General features: G+C 54.9%; 1 long non-coding RNA gene across 2 annotated transcripts; it reads left to right on the top strand.

Moving 5' to 3' along the window:
• Window positions 1–9,385: 9,385 nt before the first annotated feature.
• Window positions 9,386–17,452, top strand: LOC309660706. 2 transcript variants are annotated; one of them, XR_014263558.1, is made up of 3 exons: window positions 9,386–9,690; window positions 10,152–12,586; window positions 14,542–17,452. It is a non-coding gene; the product is annotated as an uncharacterized lncRNA (long non-coding RNA). The 2 variants fall into 2 exon arrangements; XR_014263559.1 differs by having other exon boundaries at window positions 9,386–12,586; window positions 14,542–14,661; window positions 16,632–17,452.
• Window positions 17,453–17,654: the final 202 nt, after the last annotated feature.

Here is a 17,654-nt window from a genome sequence, read left to right as displayed (position 1 = left end):
TGTGGGCCACGAGCCAACCTTTCTTTTGTGTCTTTGTCTTGTGCTTCTGTCCATGACTTCTTCCCTCCTGGACCATATGTTCTCTGAGAGCAGTGACTGTGTTTCCTGCATCCTTGTCTCCAGCACAGGGCTGGGCTCAGAGTTGGTGCTCAAAGAAGGTGTGTGGAATGGATGGATAGATGGATAGATGATGGATGTATGAATAGATGGATGGGTAGATGTGTAAGTGGATGGAGGGATGGAAGGATGGATGATGAATGGATGGATGTATAGATGGATGGAGGGATGGGTGGATGGGTGGGTGGATGGATGGATGGGTGGATGGATGGATGGGTGGATGGATGGATGGGTGGGTGGATGGATGGATGGGTGGATGGATGGATGGGTGGGTGGAGGGATGGAGTGATGGATGATGAATGGATGGATGGATGGATAGATGGAGGGATGGGTGGATGGATGAATGGATGGGTGGATGGATGGAAGGATGGAAGGATGGAGGGAGGCATGATGAATTCTTCCCTTGTTCCCAGACTGGTCCTAGAATATGCTGCCTTTTCTTCAAAACAAGGTGTCACAAAGCCCTTGGTGATGATGGGCAAAGGAATAGATGGTGAAGGTCTCGTACCCACTTCAGATCCAGAACAGTCCTGGGGGAGACATCAGCCATCAGGATGTGCTGGCTGATGAAGGGGGCTGGGGCTGGGGGTTGGGGGAGAGAAGGCAGCCCAAAACTCTTTCCAGGCTCCAGACAGCTCCCCACTCCCCTCTGTCCCCCAGTGTTTCTTTTTCTCAATTTCTTAATTTTTAATTTATTTTTATTTTTGGGCTGTGTTGGGTCTTTGTTGCTGCCTGCGGGCTTTTCTCTAGTTGCGACGAGAGGAGGGGCTACTCTTCCTTGCGGTGCGCGGGCTTCTCATTGTGGCAGCTTCTCTTGTTGCGGAGCATGGACTCTAGCATGTGGGCTTCAGTACTTGCAGTGCACGGGCTCAGTAGTTGCGGCCCCCCAGCTCTAGGGCATGCGGGCTTCAGTAGCTGTGGCTCGTGGGCTTAGTGGCTCCGCGGCATGTAGGATCTTCCCGGACCAGGGCTCGAACCCGTGTCCCCCGCATTGGCAGGCGGATTCTTAACCACTGCGCCACCAGGGAAGTCCCCCCACCCCCAGTGTTTCTGCAGACTCTGGCATCCTGGTCCCAAGGGGATGGGGGCTGGCCTGAAGCCTCTCCCACCCAGGTGCGTACTGTGGTGAGGACAGGGGGACCCCTCCCCTGCTTTCTCCCACCCCCTGCTCCCGTGCCCTTGTTCTCCCTGGGGTCTCCTGCGCTGGCAGCCCCGGGAAGCACCTCACCTGGGTGCCTGTATCATTGCTCAGCACTGCACCCCTGCCTAAGGATGATTAACTCGTCCGTTATCAACTCCTACTTAGTGGTTCCGACATGAAACTCCCACCAGGCTGAAACTTGGCAAGGAAGAGCATTTTAAAAAGTTGACGTTTCTGTAAGAGTTCATCCTCCTCCGCGCTCCAGCCTCCCCCAAAGAGACGTGCACTCAGGTACTTTTTGTGTGAATCCAACTTTGCAACGCCCGCTGAGGTGCAGTTAAATTGGCTCTGGGCCCAGCCCCTCGCCGTGGCCAGGACTCTGCCTGGAGACTTGTGCTTAGTGCCCCTGGCACTGCCCCCCCGCCTCCCCCCGGCCACCTGAGCGCTTCCCTAAGTGGCCCAGTTCCCAGGGCCCCATCTCAATGGGTGGTTGCACTTGGGGTGGGGGGAAAGGACACCTTTTCTGATGACAAGAGTGACAGGTGCGTGACTCGAGAAGGTCACACGCTTCTGGGACTGCAGCAGCCACCTGATGGGGACAGCACAGCTGGGCCTCCTGCCCTCAAGAGAGGGAGTGAGGGCCTCTATGCCTAGTGAGGGCTGTGTGGGTGCCCCGCTTTCTGCTAGGAAGTGTCCCGTAAACACCCCCATTTACAGAGGAGAAAATTACAGTTTGGCGTGGTGAGGTCACTTGTCCAAGGTCAGACAGCTAGAAAGTGGCAGAGCCAGGATTCGAACTCATGTCGGCTGATCTAGCCCAGGACACAATGATTCTCCTTCCTCTCATCCTGCCCTCCGACCCCTAAGGTCAACTGCTATGGTATTTGTCATAAAGTCAGAGTTTCATTCGTCCACTAAGCAAGTACTGCCGAGCCCTCACCGTGGGTCAGGGGCTGTTTTGGGGGCCGGGGACACAGTGGCAAACAAACAACTAGAGTCTCTGCCTTTGGGAGGTGTGAGGGCGTGCGCCTTCTAGGGCAGGTGCGTGCAGTACTCTGCTGAGCGGTCACCAGGAGGTGCTGACAATGAGCTGTCCCATCGCTGAGTGACCCGGCCTCCCTGAGCGTGGATCCTAGACCAGGCGTTAGGAGAGCGCGTTTTCCACTCAAGACTTGATTCCTGCCGCCCAGGAGGCACTGTGCGACATGGGGGACCTTAGCTCCCCACCAGGGATGGAACCCATGCCCCCTGCAGGGGAAGCGCGGAAGCGCCAGGGAAGTCCCAGGAAAGTGATTTCTAAACTGCCATGGTGACGCGCCCTGGAGCCCCTCCTGCCCAGGCAGGTGCGATGCTGGCTCTGGCCAGGTTAAGCCACCCGGCAGGAGTGAGCCCGGGGACCCCTCCCTCCCCAGACTTCCTCCTCCTTAGCGGTAAGGTAATCGCTCTCCTATGTTTACTGTCATCAGTCCCTTGCATTTCTTTACAACATTGATCGAGTCCCTAAACAATAGGGTTTGGTTTGCACTTTGTACGCGTGGACTCACATCGTGTGTAATCCTCGAACCTTTTCCCCTCCGCCAATATCATGACATACCCCGTTGGCGAGACGCGTCCCTGCCCGGAGGAGCTCTGGTTCCTGCATGCTCAGGGCTGCAGGCAGGCGTCTCAGGAGTACGCCACACCCCCTTCATCCAGTCCAGTGACTACGGCCCCCTGGCTGGTTCCTGGTCTCTGGCGACTGTCAACAAGGCTGCTGAGAGCAGGTGCGCAAGCTTGCATTCCGTGGAGTATTTGCCCAGGAGCGGAATTGCTGGGTCCCCTGGCTTGCGTGTCCCCAGCTTGGACAGCCAAGCCCACCCTGTTCCCACCGTGGCCACAGGCACCTGTGTGCCCACGGGCAGTGCGTAGCTGTGACAGGCTCCCTGCCTGGGTTCTCTAACAGCATCTTCCTGACTGTTAAGGCACTTCTCCGTCTGTATCAGTTCCTCCTTTGTGAAGCCCCCTAAGCTCTTTATATAACCTAGACACTCGCGCTTCGTCATTTTGTGTGTTGCAAATGTCTTCTCCCATCCTGCGGCTCGGTTTTATTCTTTTACAGGCGTCTTTTGATGTACAGGCAGCTTAATATACCTGAAATTATCAACATTTTCCTTTGATTGTTACCGCTTTTTGTGTCTTTCTTAAGGGAGCTTTTCCAACTTCAAGGTCATGAACACATTCCGTATTATCTTCCAAAGCCTTTGTAGCTTTGCCTTTCACGTTGGAGTCTTTACTCCACCTGGGATTGATTTTTGAAGATGGCTTTAGGTAGGAGCACACCGCCCCCCAACCCCTACCAGCTTTGTCTTAAATCAAATGTCCGCATAGACATGGGTCTGTTTTGGGGGTCTTTATTCTGTCCCACTTGTTTCTTAGTCTTCCCTGTGCCAACCCCACACCATCTTGATGATGAAGGGCCATCATGTGCCCTGATGTCTGGTACAGCAAGACCCCACCTCTTATCACTTGGTGTTTCAGCCATGCTTGTGTCTTGCAAACGTCACCTTCGTCCACCATCTGCTGGCTGCCCTCCCTCCCTCCCGCCCGCCCCCAGCATCCCAGTGCCCCTCACCTGCCCTGCTCTTCGTGTCCCCAAAGCAAACATCTACTATCTGGTCACACCGGGAAATTCGCTAACGTGCTGTGTTGAATGACAGTTCCATTGGAACGCAAGCTGCATGAGGCAGGATCTTTGCTGATTTGATTCTGTTGTCTCCCAAGTGGCAGGAGCAGTAAACACTTGTTGAATTGAATCTGTGTTTCCATGTTAATCTTGGAATCAGTATTTTAAGTTCCACAAAAACTTGGTTGGGATTTGGATAGAAATTTCTTTGGTTCTATAAATCAATATGGTAAGAATGAATGAATTTGGAGAGGATCTATATTGAGCTGTCCAATCCATGAACATGCTTATCTCCATTTATTTAGACCTTTTTTTTTTTAATGTATCTGACAGTGTCTTAGAATCTTCCTTATAGTGATCTGCTACATTATGCCTAGACTTTAGATATTTTTGATGCTGTTATAAATAATGTCTAATTATGAAATTTTATTTTTCCAACATTGTTGCTAGTATACAGAAGTAAAGTTGAATATGGCACATAGATTTTGCGTCCAACGACTTTGCTGAATTCTCTATTCCTTACCCTAATTTCTCTGAAGATTTTTCAGATTCTCTTGCACATGTGACCGTGTCACCTGTGAATAAAGAGTTTTGTTTCTTTCCTTACAAACTTGACCTGACTCACCGTGCTGCCTGCCACATCCAGGCTGACATTGAACAGCGGTACCAATGGGAACCTTTGTTTCCTTGCTGATCTCAAAGGGACAGCTTTCAACATTTCCCCATTAACTCGAGGTTTTAGGTAGAGAGCCTTTATCAGATTAACAGGGTTCCCTTCTCTGAAGCAGCTAACATGCTTTCTTAAGAACAGAAATGGAATTTTATCTAATTCTTCTGCATCTGTTGAGATGCTCACCTGCATTGTGTCTTTTATTTATTTATTTATTTATTTAATATTTATTTTTGGCTGTGTTGGGTCTTCGTTTCTGTGCGAGCGCGTTCTCTAGTTGCGGCAAGCGGGGGCCACTCTTCATCGTGGTGCGCGGGCCTCTCATTATCGCGGCCTCTCTTGTTGGGAGCACAAGCTCCAGACGCGCAGGCTCAGTAGTTGTGGCTCACGGGCCTAGTTGCTCCGCGGCATGTGGGATCTTCCCAGACCAGGGCTTGAACCTGTGTCCCCTGCATTGGCAGGCAGATTCTCAACCACTGCGCCACCAGGGAATCCCTGCATTGTGTCTTTAACGTGTTAATGTGTGAACTGTCTTCGGGTGCCTGAGAGAACCTGTGGTTTTGGGAAGAGGAGCACAGTTTATTCAGGGGTAGTGGGGGAGCCAGAGGAATAAGCACCCCCAGCTCACCCTCCTCCCACTGTCGGTCCCCCTGCCAGCTCCTCCCTTTTAAAAAAAAAATATTTATTTATTTATTTATTTTTGACTGCGTTGGGTCTTCGTTGCTGCATGCAGGCTTTCTCTGGTTGCGGCGAGCAGGGGCTACTCTTCACTGCGGTGCGCGGGCTTCTCACTGTGGTGGCTTCTCTTGTTGCGGAGCACGGGCTCTAGGCGCGTGGGCTTCAGTAGTTGTGGCATGCGGGCTCAGTAGTTGCAGCATGCAGGCTCTAGAGCACAGGCTCGCTCAGTAGTTGTGGCACACAGGCTTAGTTGCTCCGCGGCATGTAGGATCTTCCCAGACCAGGGCTCGAACCCGTGTCCCCTGCATTGGCAGGTGGATTCTTAACCACTGCGCCACCAGGGAAGTCCCAGCTCTTCCCTTGATTGGTGTTTTCCTAGCATCTGTGTTTATCTGCTTGGCATCCATTAGCCATAAGGACAGACTAGCAGATAAAGTTGTTTGCATCTCTCCTGTGACCTGGAGCCCATTCTCAGCACCACCTCTTTCCTTATTTCTCACTCCCAAGCAAGTATTCCCCTGTCCTGATTACCCAGGTCCCCAGGGCCAGGTACCAGACGACTAGGAACAGCCCCTGTGCCCCAGAGCCTGCTGGAATTATTTAAACTAACCATTCCCAAGGGGTTCCCCTGCCCTGCCTTGCCTTTCCTGCGAGAATCCCAATTAGGGCTGTGGCCCAGGCCTTCCCCCTGCTCCTCCTGGGTCCCTGCCGGGTGTGCCGGCCCTCTCATTTCTAGGCGTCTATGAGTAACATCAAATTTTTGTTTCAGGGTCCTTACCTCTGTGTGTCATCACTCAGTCTCTTGTATAACTTAAGACCCGGGCGCAAAACATCCCTTTGGCAGCGTGACGGGAAGGTGCAGGGCAAGCGCTATATGGGATGTGAACGCATCCTGAGTGTCCAGCGCTGCCAGCACGCGGGTGGCGGAGGGGACACGATACGAGGGGTACCGACCGGAGCCAGCTGTGGGCCCTGCTAGTCGTCCTCAGACGCACACCACTGTACAGGTGATGCAATGCTCATCAACACCTCGTCAGAACGGAAATGTGCTCGATCGTACGTTGTATGCAACGATAAACGTGCGCCATGCGTTGTTTCCTTTATAAAAACGGGAATCTTAGGAAATGGAATTGACCAGAACTGTTGTTTAGGGCACAAGAAACTAAGCTGTCCTGCAAGCAGTGCATGTGTGGGCGGGGGCCACATTCTACGCATCCCAACTCTGAATAAGACAAAATGATTTTCAATCAGCCCTGCTGGAAGAAAGACAACTATATTTCTATTCCTTCTTTCAAACGTGACGTCGCATTGTCATACGCTGAGATGACTGAAAAGGATGCGGCCAAAATGTGCCAGGAAAAGTATTATGGAGATGGATCAGGCAGCTAATGAATAAAAATATGTTGTTGTTTTTCCAGATTTTATACGTTTTTGTCAGAATTTAAATTTGTCTTCGTTTTTTTCTCACTCTAAATAAATGTTCCCTTTCATACCTAATTTTGTGTCTGTAAGTTTGTATTCTTTTCCGTAAAGAGAGCCTCAAACTGTATGAGCTTCAGGCCCCACAAAACCTGGATCCAACTTGCTCCCTACCTCCTGTCCGCTGGGCCGGGGTGGAGGGAGGACCCGGAGGAGGTCCGGGGGTGATGGGAAGTGTTGCGCTCCTGAGGCCTTGCGTCATCCCGCCAGGGGGCCGACAGAATCTCCCAGAATCCTGCCTGAAGGTGGCCACATGCAGTGCTCAGCGTAGCACCTGGCTCTCAGAGGGCCTGACGAACGAGAACTCCCTCCCCATCACCATGAAGTCACCCCAAAGTGAGTCGTTCATGCTCACATCCCTCCCTCCCTTCCTCTCTCCCTTCCTTCCTTTCTCCCTCCCTCCCTCTCCCCTCCCCCTCCCTCCTTCCCTTCCTTCCTTCCTCCTCTGCTTCCTTCCCTCCCAAATGTGGCGCCCCATGCTGGATGCGGGCTTGGTTTATAAAGACCTGAGCAGGACCAGGGCTGGACCTGAGCCGTTCCAGTCTGGGGAAGGAGTCAGAGATGGTAAAAAGGAGAGTCTGGGTTCCTGATCGCTGGTTCTCAACTGGGGGCAGTTGGCAAGGCCTGGGTGGAAGCTGGTTGTCACAACTGGGTGGAGGCATTGCTACCAACCTCTAGGGAGTAGAGCCAGGGATGCTGCTGAGGGCAGCCCCCCCTCACAGACCCGGTGCCGGGTGGGCGGAGGGGGACCCTGGTACTGAGCAGAGATGCTGGCTATGGCTGGGTGCGGTCCGGCCGTCAGAGAAGCAGTCAGGAGGTGGTGGCGGCTGGTGGGGCGGGTGGCAGTGCCACAGCAGGACAAGGATGCTCGTTCCCATTTCGTACAAGGACAGAGTCCTGGAGGGTTGTGTCCCCCCAGCAGCCGAGCCAAAGCCACAGCTCTGGATTTGAATCCCAGTTACTTTGCCAAAGAATACTTTTCTTTTTTAAAAATATTTATTTATTTGGTTGCACCGGGTCTTAGCTGCAGCTTGCCGGCTCCTTAGTTGTGGCATGCAAACTCTTAGTTGCGGCATGTGGGATCCAGTTCCCTGACCAGGGATCGAACCCCGGACCCCTGCATTGGGAGCGTGGAGTCTTAACCACTGGACCACCAGGGAACTTCCCACCAAAGAATACTTTTCGTGTGCAGAGAAATTCGACCTTCCCAAATCATGTTCTTATTTTGTCCTCCCAGCGTTTCCAAGAATTAAGAGGGAAAGGTCCTTTCTCCCCATTTTACAGATAAAGACAATGAGGCCGCGACAGGAACAAAGCCCAGAACCACCGCCCCCGGCCCAGTGCTTGGCACTCGAGAGCCCCCCACCTCCTGCCACCTCCTACCACAGGACCTGTACCTCTAGACCCGGGGCCCACCTGAACTTACCTGGAGGCTGTAATTCCGGATCCTGGAGGCCTTCTGAGCTTGTCTGGTGAGATTCAACAGTGGGATCTCTGAGACTGTTTGGGAAGAACATTACCTTATTGAGGTCTCGCGGGCTTCTTTGCATTTTCGAGGGGTGGTGTAATTGAGCTGCCGCTGTGTGTGTGGGCGGGGAGCGGGATTCGGGGTACAGCCGGGCTCACCCAGCGCCCCCCCGCATCTCCTGGGCTCAGCACACTCGAGTGTGGATACCCCTTGTGTGGATAAAGGAGCTACAGCTCAGAAAGGTGCCCCCGGCCCCCTGGCCGCCCCCCATGGTCAGTCAGCCAGAGGCAGGGCTGAGATATGAGCCAGGGCTCTGATCCCCGGCCTGGCTGTCCCCAGGCCTGACGGCCCACTGGGGTTGGCATCGGCCTGTCCTGCTGGACTGGGCACTCCTTGGGCGAAGGGCCGGGTGTTTGTGAGAAGGGGGACGGGCGGCTGCTCTGCAACCTGGCTGTGCAACCTGGGTCCTGACCTAACCTCTCAGTTTGCTCATCTGTGAAGTGGGCTGGGCTCTATTCCTGTCCTCCCCACTGTGGAGAGTGTTCCAGTGAGAATGGTGCATGGGGTCCTGAGGGGGAGGGTGGTGGGTGTGTGTCTGGGCCAGCCTGTGGGCCCAGCCAGGGTCCCTCCAGGGCAGGGAGGGCCTGGAGACAGGAATGCGCAGCTCCCGGGTGGGGCAGGGGCCGTGGCCAGCGCAGGGACCCCTAGGGGTGGGTGGGGACCAAGCCTCCACCAGGCTGTGCCCTTCCAGTGACCTGTGAGTCAGAACTGGCCCCGGAGGGAGGGAGGGAGGGAGGGAGGGCGGGCAGGGTCCGGGGCCAGAGGGGAGCGGTTTGGGCAAGTTGGGGGTGGGGGCAGTGGTGTCCTGTGCTCGCTGGCAGCACTCTCTCCCTGGGGAGGATGGTCTGGCTTCTCCTGAGTGGAGGGGCTGGGCGGCCGCATCTGAAATGTGGTGTCAGGGGCCAGACAGGGTTGGCACGTGTGGGTACATGAAACAGGGACACACGCTGTAGTGGAGATTCTTTCCTTCCAACTTCTTCCATGAAAGTCTCAGACTGAAATTCAGGCTGATTGTACAGTGAGAGCCGGTGAGGTGTGGCGTTGCCTTGCAGCTTGAGGTCGGCCATGGTGGGCGTCTGTGCCTTTCCCCAGAGCTGGTGTGTACACAGGCAGCGGCACTCACCCTGAGGCCTGGGGACGCCCGCACCCTGCCCGCCGCCTCCCTGACAGGGAAGCTCAGCAAAGGCATCTGCGTGAGTCTCAAACCACAAGGCGGGAACGGAAGCCTCCATCCAGAATCTCCCCTCCGCAGCCTCTGCTCACACCCCCTCTCCTGGTGTCTTGGAGGACGCCAGAGCCCTGTTGCCAAGGGTTTCCAAGCGGCAGCTATGGCAACCGGCCTGGGAACCATCCCAGGGGACCTCCAGGCTGGGCCCGCCCCTTCCCTGGCCCAGCATCTCCTCCTCAGCAGCCCGGTAAGTGCATGTCCCCCTTTGCCCTGGGAGGGAGATGGGCCCAGCTGCTCACCCACACCAGGAGCCCCACTGCGGTCTCAGAGCCTGAAACCCCCCACTGCTACCCAAGCCCCCAGGGTCCTGCTCGCTGCCAGACCCAGGGGAGGAAGGAGAGGCCGAGGGGGTCACCATCCCTTCGCCCGTGAAAGCCAGACTCCGGGCATGATAACCCTTGGCCCTGACCCGTTTGGGGCAGAGGGTCCTGAGCTCCGTGGGGTCCTTCCATGCTGGGGGTCCTGGGGGTGCAGGAGGGTTTGGGGTTCTGTAGGGGTAAGGCTCCAGTCCCTTTGGTTCCCATGGGTTCCCCAAGGCCATGTGTCTGGGATGTTATACAGGAGACAGAATGGGGCAGAGCCCAGGATTAAAATGGGGGGACGTCTCGGGCCTGAAAAGAAAGGTTCACATGGCATCTGAACTTGCAGCTTCAGGAGTGATGTCCACAGCTGGGCTTGTCCTGCTGGGTCTCTGTGTGGTCACTGCACCTCATGGGAAACTCTTGGGCGGGTCTGTCCGAGAGCCGTGCTTGGGGCTGTTGTTTGTCTGTGCTGGGGGGATGGGCAGCGGAGGAGGCCCGGCTTGTGTCTCCCAATCCCCCTCCATCCTCCTTCACTCCCCACCTGGTCAGGAATTCTCTCTCTCTCTCTGCGTTTGCCTCTGTGCTGCTGAATGCGGCTAACGGTCAGCTTTGCTGTCCTGTGCCTTCCAGCTCTGACAAAGCAGAGCCCCGGAGCCTGCTGTGTTTTCCCCTCGTCTCCCCACAGCGTGTTGGTTTATTCTCGCTGCACAGTTGGACCATGCCACGTTTGCGTTCAACTTCCTAGGCTAGTCTCATTCCCATTTTTGATAGTTTTTTAAATGTCTTCGGTTAATCGCATTTAAGGCGCTCTGCCCCGCCTTTGCCACAATTCTCTCCGTCGTGCTTTGCAGGGAGGACGTGTGCTCATCAGTCCCTCCAGGAAACCTCGTGTGCTCCAGCCTTTCTCCTGGCTTCTGGGGTTGCTGACGACGCTTGGAGACCCTTAGCTTGTGACCGCAACACTCAGACTCTGCGTTCCCCATCACGTGGCCTCCTCCCCGTGTGTCTGCGTCTTCTTTTCCTTCTTCTAAGGACACCAGTCATCTTGTATCAGGGCCCACCCTAATTAAGTGTGACCTCATCTTAACTTGATCACAACTGCAAAGACCTCATTTCCACAGAAGGTCACATTCACAGGTACAGGGGCTCAGGGCTTCAACATATGTTTCGGCGGGGGCGTGGCACACTTCAAACCACAGGCATCTTTTAGGTATTGTTCTATTTCTCCTGGCGTTTGATGTTCCCGTTGAGAATCTGATGCTAACATGCTTCTCTTTCCTTGATAAGATGCTTGTTCTGCCCAGATTTTTTTTCTCTGCCTTTCAAGCCCGGTTATTGACCAGGCTATGCCGTGCTAGTCACCATTCCATGGTCAGCCTACCCCAGTACATGGCACGTACTTTGATACACAGACGCACATCTTCCTTTATTCCAAGAAAGCTTTCTTGAGTAATGGTTTAAATATTTGTTCTGATCTATTACGGTTTTGGTGGTCACCTTGAGGACTTCGATTATACATATGTTTGAGCTCTTTTGTCTTTTATAGTTACCATTTTCTCTCTAGTCCTGTTTAATCTCTTTCCTGTTTCTTCTCATTTGCTCACTTTTCCCCTTTTTTATGTCCCTTACTGTGATCTCCAGCTATCATCTGCTCATCTCCCTTGTAACTTCGTCGCTTCATTTCTGAAATGGTTTTGTCTTTTTCTTCCATTTCTTTCCTGGATTACGTCAGTTCCCATCTCAGACTCCCTTGCCCACCCTTCCCTGGATCACGGTCTTCCTTCATGTTGGATTGTTAGATGACAGGTTTTGCTGGTTGTGACATTTGTCTGGCGAGAGTCTTCATCTACAGGGAGACAGTGCTGCCTTGAAAGTGGAGAGGATGCTCATTTCTTGTTACTCATCTTTGCATGGGATGAATTTCCCTGGACACGTAGAAGGTTCTCGCAAGGGTGCGGGGCCGTGGTTCCTGCCCTCAGCACAGCGCATTCCCATCTGACACCTGGACGGGCTCTTCCTTGAGCTCCTGACCCCTGGTTGCAGCTGGTGGTTTTGCCAGTGCCCGAGTGATAGCGGCCCTGCACCCGGACGAGCCAGTTCAGCCCGACTTTATTGGTCTGAAGTTCTAGAACCGCCTACACGATCTGGGGTGAGAAGGGTCAGGACAGGGCTGCCTCAGCAGGGCACGGCAGTGAGGCTTGGACGCGAAGGAACGGGGGGAAGCGTCTGGGTGATGGTCTTGCTTTGTAGCTTGATGGGGTTTGCATTTGTCAAACTCTTTGAGTGACACACTGAGATTTGTACATCTCACTGGCATGGGTTGAATCGTGTCCCCCCAGATTCATATGTGAAGCCCCTAGCACCTCAGAATGTGACCTTATCTGGAAATAGGGTCACTGCAGAGGTAATTAGTTAAGATGATGTCATACTGGAGCAGGGTGGGCCCCTAATCCAATATGACTGGTGTCCTCATACAAACGGGGCATTTGGACGCAGACAAGACTACAGGGAGAGGCCATGTGAAGGTGAAGGTAGAGATGAGCTGAGGTGAAGCATCTACAAGCCAAGGAACACCAAAGATTGCCAGCAAACCAGCAGCCAGGGGAGCGGCCTGGAACAGAGGCTCCCTCACAGCCTCAGAAGGAACCGGCCCTGCTGACACCCTGATCTTGCACTTCTGGTCTCCAGAACTGAGACGATAAACTTCTGCTGTTCAAGCCGGTACTTTGTCATGGCAGCCCTGGGACACTAATATTATCTCTGGAGATTCTACTTAAAACTGTAAGTGTTGAACTCTAGTTAATGATATGCATGCAGAATTGTTTAGAAGCGAAGGGTCCTGATGTCTGCAACGTCCTTGGAAATGCGGCAGGAAATCAAGAGGTCGATGGACAGATAGAGAGGCGGGTAAATGGACGTAGCGGGGAGAAAGTGAGTTTAAAAAGCGGTGACTGGGACTTCCCTGGCAGTCCAGTGGTTAAGACTCCGCACTTCCACTCTAGGGGACGTGAGTTCGAAACCTGATTTGGGAACTAAGATCCTGCATGCTACAAACAAGCAAACAAACAAACAAAAGCAGTGACTGCCTGGGTGGAGGGTATATGGGTGTTGACTGAACAACTTCTGTCCTTCTGCATGTTGGAAGATTTTTAGGATAAAATGTTGAAAAAAATGTTTATCTAGACCCTCCAGGTGTCTCTGAATAATCAAGTGAAAAGACCACTATATGAGAATGGGGGCTCTTTCAGTGGACGCTCAGGTCACACGTGAGCGTGATGCAGGCCCCCGTGCAGAACCCCCAGGAGAAAGATCTCCAGCTCAGCTCCCTAGCTCTGAGCCTGCACCCACTTTGCGGCCCCAAAAGGCCGATGTGAGGCGGGAACCTAGTTCAGGCTTGCCTGAGAGAGCTGTGGTCCTTGGTGGGGAGTCTGCCCCACCCCGGGCATCACAGGCCCCCACCCAGCCCCACCCCATCACCCCCGCCCCAGGGCCTCCTTAGGGAGCGAGTGTGTGTCCCTGCTGGGCAGGCCAAGGCCGCTGTAAACAGAACACAACAGATGGGCCTTAAACAACCAACGTTCACTCCTCATGGTCTGCTGGTGGGGACACTGGGGTCAGGGTGGGTCCTGGGGGGGAGGCCCCTTCCTGGTTCATCCTCACAGCCTCCCCGGGGTATACTCGGCAGGGCGGGAGCGACAGGTCTCCCCTCTGTTCCCGATTTGATAAAGACACTAATCCCTTAACGGGGCCCCGCTCTTACAACCTCATGTGACCCTAATCGCTCCATAAACCATCACACCGGGGGTTAGGGTTCCAGCGTATGAATTTGGGGGCACACAACATTCAGTCCACAGCAAGGGTGTGAGAGAGGAAAGGGGAGCAGGAAGGAAGGGGGGGAAGAAAGGGGCAGAGGGAGAGGCGTTCCGGGCAGCGACAAGGACTTTCTCCCTCTGGGTGACCTCTGTCAGCCCGGCCCTTCAGCTCCCTCTCTGGATGTGGTTTTGTCCCCTGGCACCCTGGTCCCCTCCAGGCTGCAGCGAGGACCCGCCTGGGATGGACGCTGGTGGAGGGGGTGTGACGAGGCGCAGGTGACTTCAGGGGAGGCCGCGTTGTAGGTGGTCCCTGGGGATGCCGACAGCATCAGCAAAAGCAGCGGCTCCGGTTGTTATGGGTCTGCCTTGTGCAGGAAACACGTGCTCCCAGACATTCCTGCTCCCTGTCCTCTGTGGGAAGAGACCCCGCGTTTTAGCGGGCCACAGAGCTGGTCAGAATAAAAGGCTACATCTCCCAACCTCCCTCCCTGGCAGCTAAGTGAGGCCAAGTGACTGTGTTTGGGCCAATGAAATAAAAGAGGAAGTTCTCTGTGAGGCTTCCAGGAAGGCTGCTTAAAAAAGGAACTGACTCCTGGGAGGGGCCCTTTCCTGCCCTGTACTTTCACAGCTTTCTTCCTCCTGTCCCATGGTCTTGATGGCTGGAGCTCCAGCAGCCATCTCGGACCATGAAGTGGCTTTGGGGATGGTGAGAAGCAGACGGCAAGAGTCTGCGTCCTTGAGGACGCTGAGGAGCTGCCACGCCTCCCTGGATTGGTCACCTTCAGACTTGTTTTACTTAGGAAAGAAATAAGCCTCTATCTTGTTTATGCCTCTTTTGTTGGGATTGCTTATGTGCAGCCAAGCCAAACCATAATGGATACATTATTGCTGATATTCAGCGTAACCTTAACCGCTCTCCTACAGAGGGACAAACGGAGGCCCAGAGAGGTCAAGGCACTTGCTCAGGGTCACACAGCTGGAAGTAGCAGGTAAGCCCTGAATGCAGAGAGGGCACTCACCCAAGGACAACTTCACGGAAGACAGGTGGGTGCAGATTCCAAACTTGCCCCTCCTCCTTGCCAGCAGCGTCTGCATTCCTCTGCATCAAAGTGACTTGTGACTCCTGACTCTGATGCCGGCAGCCTGCGGTGCTTCATACAGGGCGACGTCGTCGTGCGTGGGAGCAGAGCCATGCGGGTTCCTGTAGCTCCGCGGGCTCTTGCTATTTCTGGAACGTTGCGGGGAGGGAGGGTTACTGGAGGTAAGATAACTGTAGTGTCACTCTGTGGCCTCCACTGGGAGGGGTAGTGCGCGTTTAGGGGCACCTGCTCTGTCGCCGCTGTCACTCTATCTGCATCGTCACTCTGAAGGGAAGGAGACTCGCCCTGCCTGTGTGTCCTGTGCACACCAGGGCGGGTGTGGGTGTGTGTGGACCGGTCCTGCCCTGGAGAGCCTGCTTCTTCCCAGATCCTCCTGGACCGCAGCCCTGCACCGGGACTTTATCACTGTGCGAAGTCCCCAGTTTCTTAGATAATTCACTCATTCACGTGTGTTGAGCGCTCACCTTGTGCCAGACCCCGAGCTGGGCTCCAGGAGGAGGCCGGGTGGACAGCGGCTGAGCTCCTGCGCAGTCTGACAGTTTGGCGAGGGACCCGAGTGAGGGGCTGAGAGCAGATAGAGGAGAACTCTCCTTCGGGGGGGTGGCAGCGGCACGAGACCCCCTCCAGCTTCCCAGGGGAACAGCCCCACAGGCAGCTCTGCAGATGGCTGCACAGAAGTGAGACTCTGCTCAGTATCACTGAGAACTGTGCTGTGGTCCTCGTGGTCGCAAAGGAAAGCCAGCAGGAGAGAGAACCTGTGAAGGCTGCGCAGGAGGAGTCTGGAAGCAGCCCCAAGGCCCGGGCTGGGGTCGTGGCCATCAGAGTGGCTGGAGGTGGAGACAGTGCACTTGAGGAGGGGCCCGGTCTGGGGGGTAGGCCTGGGGGTCATCTCAGTCCCTCTGACGATGCCTTGGCTGGCTCCCCAATACTACCCAGCCCCCTCCCTCTGTGCCCGGCCCAGTGCTGGTGATGCAGGGACTGATAGAGCTTCCTGCAAAGCATGGCGCTGAGGCTGCTCTGTGATCCATCCATCTACTCACCCACCCATCCACTCACCCATTCCCTCAAACATCCATCCATCTATCCATCCATCCATCCATCCATCCATCCTTCTACCATCCGCCCATCCACTCACCACCCACCTACCTATTAAATCAAAAATCGGTACATCCATCCTCCCATTCATCCACCTATCTATCCATCTACCATCTAGACATCTCCCTTCCTTCTTTCCTTCTTTTCTTTTATCCACCCCCATCCCACATCCATTTTTCCGTCCATCCACCCATCATCCGTCCACCCATCCCCCATCCCATCCATTTATCATTCACCCATCTGCCCATCTATCCATCTCCCATCCACGTACCACCCTCCCCTCTAGCCATCTTCCTTCCTTCCTTTCTTCCTTCCACTCCCTCCTGTCCTACCCATGCATCCACCCACCTACCCGTCCATCGTCTCTCCCCCCAGCAGCTGCTTACAGAACGCCTGCGGCACCGAGGTGCTGGGGGTCAACCACCGCCCTGCTCTGGGCTGGGCTTCCTGATAGGGCAGGCGGACACTTAGCGGGCTGGTTTCCGATGGTGGTAAGTGCTGTGAAGGAAATAAAACAGAGAGATGGGGTAGAGAGCTGCCAGGGTCTCCAAGGGGACCAAGAAATAGCCGACTCTTCCATTCTGAGTCCTGAACCCGTGGAGAAATGAGGCATGAAGGCAGTAGCCGGGCCCCCAAACCTTCTTCACCGGGACCATCTTCTCCAACGGGCACAGTGGGCTCAGCGCCAGGGCCCTTGAGACTTTTAGGGGCCATGAAAAAATGTTTGAACTCCTTTCATTTTTTTTTTTAGTTTTTAAAGAATTAAAAACAAAGTCTTTATTGAATTTGTTACAATATTGCTTTTGCTTTATGTTTCAGTTTTCTGGCCCCGAGACACGTGGGGATCTTAGCTCCCAGACCAGGAGTTGAACCCATACCCCCTGCATTGGAAGGGGAAGTCTTAACCACTGGACCGCCAGGGAAGTCCCTGAACTTCTTTTAAAACTGGAAGAAAGCATAACCCAACTTGGATTATATTCATCTTCATACCAACACAGTTGTAAACTATCATTTCCAATATTTGTGTGCAGAGCCGGGACCCCACGAGACCCCCGTGCGGGTCTGCCCTTTGTTCCTGACGGGCTGGTCGGAGGACACACCTCAGTGTGAAGGCCAGCTGGGCCTCCCACCCGACCCCCAGCGTGAGACCAACTGCCGGGCCCGGAGACGCCGGGGGAGCCCCCAGCCTGCACAGCACAGCCCCTGCAGGCGTGGGGGCGGGGGTGGGGGGCAGGGGGCTGAGCATGCCCAGTGGACCCGCCCCCCCAGTTTGCCAACCTCCTCCCTGCATGGGGGTCGGTGAAGAAAGGTGAGAGGGAGGCAGGAGTTGCAGCCATTGGCTTTCTCCCTGGGGAAAGAGCCTCAGGGGCTGGGGAGAAGCGCGCCCACCTTCCCACACTTTGTCCCCTGGCCGAGGGCTTTGCCACCACGCCTGTGGTCCGCTGGGAGGGGGAGCTGCCCCTGGGGGGTGGGACAGCCCTGTCTCCCCTTCATGAGGCCACTCCCAGTGTTGGGGGCAGTTTGGGTTCACCCCGGGGCTGAGGAAGCTGATCCCAAGGCCCCTTTGTACCAAAGCTGACAATTCCCCCTCTACTGGCTGAACCCCCTGCATCCACCCTGCTGTCAGCGGAGCTGGGAGGGGTCTGGGAGGGGTCTGCGGCAGCTCCAGAAGCCAAAGTCCAAAAGCTTTAAGTCCCCGGATTATCTTCTCCAATTTCTTTTATTCTCCCCCGCCCCGACCTCTGTCACCGTGAAGAGGTCCTCCGTGGCGTGGCAGAGTTGGGCTGCTCTAGCCGCTGCAGCAGGTGTTTTAGGGATGTGAGCGGCTTCTCTCTTGGGGCG

The sequence above is a fragment of the Balaenoptera physalus genome (genome assembly GCF_965194825.1).
Source record: "Balaenoptera physalus genome assembly, chromosome: 5".
Lineage (NCBI taxonomy): Eukaryota > Metazoa > Chordata > Mammalia > Artiodactyla > Balaenopteridae > Balaenoptera > Balaenoptera physalus.
This window is presented reverse-complemented; position numbering and strand designations above follow the sequence as displayed.